The sequence below is a fragment of the Ptychodera flava genome, chromosome 7, assembly GCF_041260155.1.
Source record: "Ptychodera flava strain L36383 chromosome 7, AS_Pfla_20210202, whole genome shotgun sequence".
NCBI lineage: Eukaryota > Metazoa > Hemichordata > Enteropneusta > Ptychoderidae > Ptychodera > Ptychodera flava.
This window is the reverse complement of record NC_091934.1, coordinates 14435090-14443541: the sequence shown is the minus strand read 5'-3', so window position 1 is coordinate 14443541 and position 8452 is coordinate 14435090.

The following is an 8452-nucleotide window of genomic DNA, read 5'->3' as shown; positions in this document are numbered from 1 at the left end:
ATGCCTTTTGTTCCATGTCGTCTCGGTAGACTATTGGCTTTTCATATTAAAATGAGCTTCAAAGGTGTTAAACTTTTTGGAGGCTTTGTTTGTGGTTGATAATTACACGAGATTATGCGAAAAATACGACGAGATGGCATCGTACTGCCAGTCGCGTAGCAACCATAGTTACTTTGTGAGCTCTCAGGCCAGAAACACTGCTTCACGCCAATCAAAACATAACACGCCAGCAGTTTCATAAACATGTCCTTCCTTGACGCACGTGTAAAAGAGGGTATGACTGACCGTAAACCATTGAGTATAACCAGACAGTATCGATAAAAGACTTTCAAATTTGGTTCAAACACACTCATTATATATTCATAAAAATATGAGAGGAATTTTTAAAACGGTAAAACTCATTTTCCTGAAGCTCAAAACACTCCCGTTTTCGCCAACACGTCAATTCTGCTCAGCACCACACGACAACAACACACAAACTTTGCCAAACATAATTTCGCTTAACAATTGGCGAAAATCCGAAAATTACCGAAGGATTCATGGTCGGCACTCTTCGGAAAAGAGAGGCGAGAGCAACCTTAGGCGAGGCGAACATGGATGGGTTACGTAACCGCTTCACGCCTTAAACAATACCCGTTGCCACTCTATCTATCTTTCTCTATGGTGTTGGATACGACTAATCGAATATTTAGGTATGCCGCACAGCAAAAGAATTACACATGTCGATACGGGAGGTTATTAGAGCATGAACTAACTGTTCAGTAGTTGTCCTAGACAAATATTTACGGATGAGGGCAATGCGACGAATGTGAAACATAGTGGACTGACAGATCGAGCCGACATGTGGTTTTCATAGAAAGACATGAATCAAGAAGAACACCCAGGGACTTTGCATTACACTTAGCTGGAATCAATGCATCACCAATACGAATTTTCCTTGCTCCACTATCAGTGGGATCATTACATGAAGAAAAAATTACAAATTCAGTTTTGTCATCATTTAGACACAGGAAGTTAGAAAACATCCAGTTTCTGACATCAGAGATACATGCTTCAAGATTTGTGATTGTAACATCATAGTGTGCTCTCTGAAAAACCATGTACATGCTTGAGTCATCTGCATAAAAGTGGTATTTACAGCCGTGTTTAGAAATCACATCACCGAGAGGAGATGTGTAAATATTGAAAAGTATAGGTCCAAGGACAGAACCTTGAGGTACACCAGTATCAACGGAGTAATAAGGTGACTTAGCAGAGTCTACAATTACACATTGTCTACGATTTGAAAGATATGACTTAAACCAACTTAAAGCAGTACCAGTGATACCAAGGCGATACTGTAAGCGATTTAACAAAACAGTGTGATTGACAGTGTCAAAAGCAGCTGAAAGGTCTAGAAAAATGACTGATACATCATGCTTTGAGTCGAGAGCAAGTAAAATGTCATTGGTTACTTTTAAGAGAGCAGTCTCAGTGCTATGACCAGGTTTATAAGCAGATTGTAAAGGTTCATCTAAAGAATTACAAGAAATATGTGTCTTTAGTCTAATGGAAACAATACGTTCCAGAACTTTCGATAGAAATGGCAAGTTTGACACAGGACGGAATTTTCTTAAGATATTACAGTCCGATGTTGATTTTTTCAGCAAGGGCTTAACAAAAGCTTGTTTAAAACAAGTGGGTACCAACTCCGTATTTAGTGAATTATTAAAATGTGAATTATTACAAATTTCGGTAATGAAAGGTAACAGAACTGGAATAACAACTTTATCCTTCAAGATCCCGGTGGGGACAGGATCAAGACAGCAAGTAGACTAGGGCGATGAGCTGATAATCTTGTCAACCTCATTCACTGTAGTACACTGAAATGAATCCAATCGACACTCAGGTCCTGAAGAAGAAGATGATGATAACTGAGATGTATTTGTGTTTGTTAATGTAAACTTTAAGCTGAGAGTTTGAACACGGTTTAAAAAGAACTGGGCAAATCTGTTTGCAAGTTCAGCCAAGTCATCGTGATCTGGTAGCGGTATTGAGTTCTTTTTGTGTCCGAGAAGCCTTGAAACAACATTGAATAGCTGCTTCTGATCACCAGAACAACTTTCCACTAGACCGGCATAGCAACTTCTCTTTGCTCTGTGGACTTGATGCACGGCATTGTTTCGACGATCTCAGTACATCTGGCGATGAACTTCAAGACGGGAATTTCTCCAAACTCTTTCTGATTTCATTCTTCTTGTCTCGCTTTAATGATGGAATCACTTATCCATGGAACCCGTTGTCGGTTTAGGACCAATCGCTTTCGTTTAGGTGCATGGAGATTAAATTTATCAAGAATGACTTGATTGAGAGAACTCACTTTTGATGATAAATCCATGTCAGAATGAAAATCCAAGGCAGCTCCAAGGTCAGATGCAAAGCTGCTTGCAGAAAATGACTTTAAACTTCTTGTGATGACATGTTTGTAAGTCTGCCTTGTGCGTTCAAAATCCCGTATGGAGAAGAACAGCGGAAAATGATCTGAGATGGCATAGATTGGTTCAACACGAATGTCCGCAATAGAAGACTCAGTAGAACGGGTGATTATGTGATCAATGGTATGACCAGCACGATGAGTAGGACCAGTAAATAACTGATTCATGGAGAATGTTTCCAAAATGTCACGGTATCTTTGAGCCTTGGGACAGCAAGGATCATCGAAATGAATGTTGAAATCGCCTATGACGACGAGTGGTGCACTTTCAGTAAGGTGATATGTCAAAAGGGTGTTAAAATCTTCAAAGAACTTGTTGAGAGTCAGTCCGTTTGAAGTGCTCGGTGGAGGACGATATACAGATATTAATGTGGTATGGGATGAACTAGACGAAATTTTTATCTTCAGAACTTCCATGGATGTAAAAGATTCAATCACTGGACAGTGCAGTACAGATAGGGATGATTTATGTATTACTGCAATTCCCCCGCCACGGCTTTGCGCGGGATGTTGATAATATTGTAGCTTGGTGGTAAGGCATCAGCAATAATAGGGTCGGCAGTGACATCATCTCGTAGCCAAGTTTCTACTAAAATAAGACTGTCAAGGTTATGTTCTTGCAAATACTCGTTGATGGCACTGGATTTATTTCTCATTGATTGACAGTTTACAAATGAACATTGAAGAGTTTTTGATGGGCAGCCAGATTTCTTTGTAGCATGGATAATTGATGCTGAGACCAGGTTAGATGATGCTTTGTTGAAGGATTTTCTTACCAGAGTGGGATAACGTTCAGTAGACAGACTACCACAACCAAAACGCTGCGCTGAGGTTAAATGCTGGGTTATCCTGACTGGGCTGGGAAAGCTTTTTCTTCCACCAGAACATCCTCTCTTGGTTGGGGTGTATTTTGCACAGGTTGAATTTCTTTAGTGTGTTCCAGATGCTAGCATTTACCCTTGACAATGCAGAGCAATTTTGTACAGTCTTTCTGATGTTAATGAGGGTATTAACAATGAAGCCATGACCATGAACCAGGTGCTCCAGAAATCTGTGTATGACGGATGCAGCAATCAGCCAGGAGAGACGATATCATGTGACCAAGGCTTCTTACCAAACTATGATGCAGGCTACGTATGTGTTTATCTTGGTATAGGGCAGGGATTGATTGTGAATCCAACTTTAGGTGACGACGCCTGCAAAGGTCAGTAACTGATACCTATAGGAGGATTCAGATAACACCAACTTTTCAACCAGTTAGTACTCACACCATAATAGCATAATTCTACTGTGCTCGGAAGAATACGTTGTAGAAGTTCTTATAACTTTTGATTTAGTTTTGGTTTAGTTCCTTTAGTATTTACATAGCCAATCAAAGTCATGGTCGATTCAAAATTTAAAACATAATTCAAAATCTGAAATGTATAAATATTAGGTGTACGTTAGATATATCAGGAGAGAGTATTGTTTTAGTAAATCTGGCTTTGGCTGTGATAATGCAACAGTAAGAGAATGGACGAAATACAAATAGGTATTGATTTGTCATTGGAAGTAATCATAATGAATTCAACTACTTACCACTCTCAATACTGCATGTATAGAATTTACCATCCAGTTCGATTGACATAACCTAAATAGTCTAAATAGACTTCCAGCGTTTTCGTTGTTTGAAGTAGAGGCTAGAACATTTTTCGTGTCAGTAAAACATAACTCGACATCGAATTAGCTTTGCGCTGTTTCTTTTGCACGTCTTAAATTATTGTTAACTGTCCATCTTTTCAGCTGCCTGTGCCGACCCTGGAAATCCAGCATTCGGCAGCCGTTCTCCAGAATCTTCTGGCAACGGTTACTATGCAGCGGGGAGGGTTGTTGATTTCACATGTGACGCCAATACAACACAGTCTGGCTATACGTCACTGACATGTCAATCTGATGGCCAGTGGTATCTTGGTAGCACTGCCGTCCCAAGTGATCAACTACCTCCCGACACCTGCTTCTGTAAGTATAGACATATTCTCATTTTACGACACTTACTCCGACACTAGGTATTAAAAATATGGGTTTGCATTCTTGTCAGAAAAAACGAGTCTTGAATCTCATTCAATATCTCAAAAAATAATAAATAAAGTGTAAGGTCCTCGACAGTCATTATTACATGCCTTGTATATCGAAATTCAAATGGCGGCAATCCTGTGTTAACTCTATATGAAAATATCTTTTTGAATTTTTAAAAAGTAAGATTAGGGTGGCCAAAGTTTAGCTAAATGTTGCGACATTATACGCAACTCACGCACACTTAAAGTGAAATTTGATTTTCGTGAAATTTTAAACGCCATTTTTTCTGAAAATAAGTTGCTCAGTTACCGAAAAAATGGATATTTCCAATTAAAATCGATGTATGAGGCAGGTTTCATTAAAAAACTGAAGAAAAAACGATAGAAAAATAGTGTTTTTCCTCTCCAAAAATACCACTTTCGTACTGACCGGCCACAGCGCTCGAGCGGTCGCCGCTCATGGCACGCACTTCTGAATCCAGTCAATACCTATTTCGCAACGGAACTGCTTTCGGGCCCTGTGCACGCTGTCATAGAACTGTGAAACTTGGCCAGGAAGTGGCAGACCATCCCATTTACATGTAGTGGTGAGTTTTTGTTATATTCTGGGGAGTTTACCCAGCAAACACGAGGTAAAGTGAGTACGGTAAATTCGGTGTAGATTTTCCCCATTTAGATACATATTTTTGCCATAAAACTTGTAGCATGCTCTTTTTAAACATCATTCCAACATTTCTGTGAAATATGACGAAAATCTGTCCACGAGCACAAGTACGAATCATAAAAACAAAATCGTGTTCATTCATAGACCTCAGTACAGTGTGACTCAAGATGGCGGCGGAAGGCAGTCACACTGACACACCATTGACAGCCTGCCTGAGGCTGAAGTTAGGGACAGCGGACAGCCAAGTATTGGTGAAATTGAACAGATCGTTCATGGCGATGGCAATGATAAGTGTTCATTTGCTTATGGCATGGTTTAAATATGATAAAAATGTTGATAATTTCAAAATGTGGTCGATTTTTTTCCGAGTAAATCAGTATGTACGCGTATATCCCTGAATGAAAAGCGCCCTCTAGTGGCAGGTTGTGAGGCGAGTAAGGGAAAATAATACTTGAGAAATAATTGAAAATATAGAAATATACACAATTTTTTTCAACAGTGATTACAAAAAATTAACAAATACGTATTTATATTATCCCCTGAGTTAAAAAAGAGAGGTATTGTCAGATTTATTATAGAAATTTTGAAAATTTTAATGTTTCCTTTTTTCATATGAATAAAAAATTTAAATAGTATTGGCAGCTAGCATAGCAACAGAATTGGTTTGAGTTTTGCAAGTAGATGTTTTCAACATTTTAATGTTATTTTTCATATGAATCTCCGAATTAAAAATGAATCTCCAATTAAAATAGTATTGGCAGCTAGCATAGCAACTGAATGGCCTTAAAATCTCCAAAATATTCCGTTCTCATGATTTTTCATATATTCTCCATTTCATGCAAAAAACTATACTTGCATTTTCTTACCTAAAAGTGAGTATGTGATTCATGTAGCATCCAACTGCCTTTTAACAGACAAAATGTTTTATGGGGCTGTGTCATAAATCATGAGAAGCAACGTTATTTTAAGAAATTCACATGACCATTTCAAAAACAAAATTTTGGTCGCAATTTTGGTCAGATATTTTTGCTATTTCTTACAATTTCATGGCTGAAAATGAACTGCATTAAAAGACAATTGGCAGTTTAAATTGATTCGTTAGAATGAGTGTTATTAAATATCATTGTGACAAATTTCATTGTATTGTGAGCTCTAGTTTTAAGTTATGTGAATTCAAAATTCATAAAAACATAAAAATCCATCCATTTTTCGATGGTACGGTGCCGCCGCAATTTTGACTCAGACAAAATATTTTCAATTTTCAACACTCACAGTTTCAAAATCCAAGACTGTGCATCAGTCAAATCTTGATTTTTCCGTAATGTTGGGTAAATCTTTGCACAAGACACATAGTTTAATGATTTCATGTGAAGTAAATAAAAATTATGGGTTGCCAACTTGAAGGAATCGGCATACTTTGAAATAATTTTAAATTTGCCGAAAATTGTCCGCGAAAAATGGCATTTTTATTGCTTTAAAAATTTTGATTGGATACAGCTATTTGCATACTTTTTTTTTATTTTCTTCTTTTACCCCATTCTTGCTAAAAATTTATTTAAACTGTGTGTATAAACAAGAGAAAAAAATGGCTTGGCCACCCTAGTAAGATGATATTTTGGTTCTTCTCAAGGGCTTTACTAAAACGGGCCACAAACGTGCGAGATGAGAAAGGAAGTGTAATGTGTGAGAGTCTGAATATCTGTCCTCGAGGCACATCCCAGAACTATTGGATAAACACTTTCTCATCCACTTTCTAGTTCTCTCTTTTAATCTTTTAGAGTCATTGAAAATGGACAGTCAATCTTGAACAACGTTGCACAGGCATATCTCATGGGGTCCTTGTCTGTCCATTTCGTTACATTGTTAATGCAACAAAGAGTAAATATGAGAAACTCGAACGAGATGAGCGGCTGTTTGTAACTTGTCAATAATTCAAGTTGTGTAACCACACTTGTCGTAAGTTTATCTGGAAAGCAAGTTCTAGAATTATAATTTCTGTAATGGCGTCGCTTTGTAAGAAAATAAATATCTAAATACTTTCACATTAAAATTCAAATTAGTTATTTTAGCTATATGGCCGTTTTAAGTTAGTCCTTTATAGGCGTGAGAGATTCTGTCGCGAAAGATTTCAGCAAAAATTGCCGATAATGTTTTGGGGACATTTAATGTATGTTTTGTTGATGAATTTACTTTTTCCACAGTAAAACAATGCCCCGATGAGTGAATCACAGATTACAATGGCATTAGTCACTTTTGTATTGATATAAATACTACCATCTCATTTTAAAAACACGAATTAAATATTTACATAAAAAGTTTGAATGCTATATTCACGATTCAAAACTTTCTCTTCTATTGCTTCGACGCACCTTTTTGTTGAATAATTGTCCGCATGATCCATCGTTTAAGCTGCCTGTGCCGACCCTGGCAACCCAGCTCTCGGAAGACGTTCTCCACCACCTCGTGGCAAGGGGAACTACGAACCCGGAGACGTAGTCGATTTCACCTGTGACGTCGATACGACTCTCTCTGGCTATACGTCACTGACGTGCCAGTCTGATGGCAGTGGTATCTCAGTAGCACTGTGGTGTCACGTGATCGACTGCCTCCTGACAACTGCTTCCGTTCGTAATGTTTCCCAGCCATGCATGGCTTTATCTTAAATATTGAGTTCATGTAGCTGACATAACAATTGTCAATTCGAAATTTAGTATGATATTGGCTATCCTCTCAAGATTTAGACTTTTACAACATCTTTCAAGCTTCTTACTCTTCAAAAATGTATATGTGATTTCAAAGTTCTAAACAGCGACTTCTTCATTCAACTTTTGTAGTGTCTAATCATAAGACAGTAAGGTTGGTGTCTCATTACATTTTCGTTCTGTAAGATGGAGCGTGCAAACGTACCTTTTTGAAATATTGAGAAGAGTCCATGAATCGATTAAGAATGAGAACATCTGAAGTTCTTACGCAATCGTCTTTGTTGGAAACATCCTTTTTATCTTATGTTCCTCTTCTACAAGATCAGCTGACCATCAGAGGGTAGTTGACACGTATACTTGCTTTTTTTAATTTTAGTAAACTGTATGGATCCAGGAACTCCAAAAGATGGACGAAAACTTACTGAAAATACAAGCCATCGTAACAGCACATCATTTGCATGCAACAGTGGCTTTCGTCTGATTGGATCAAAAACTGTCACATGTGACAATGGAACATGGAGTGACAAGAGTCCGACTTGTGCAAAATGCTCACGTAACT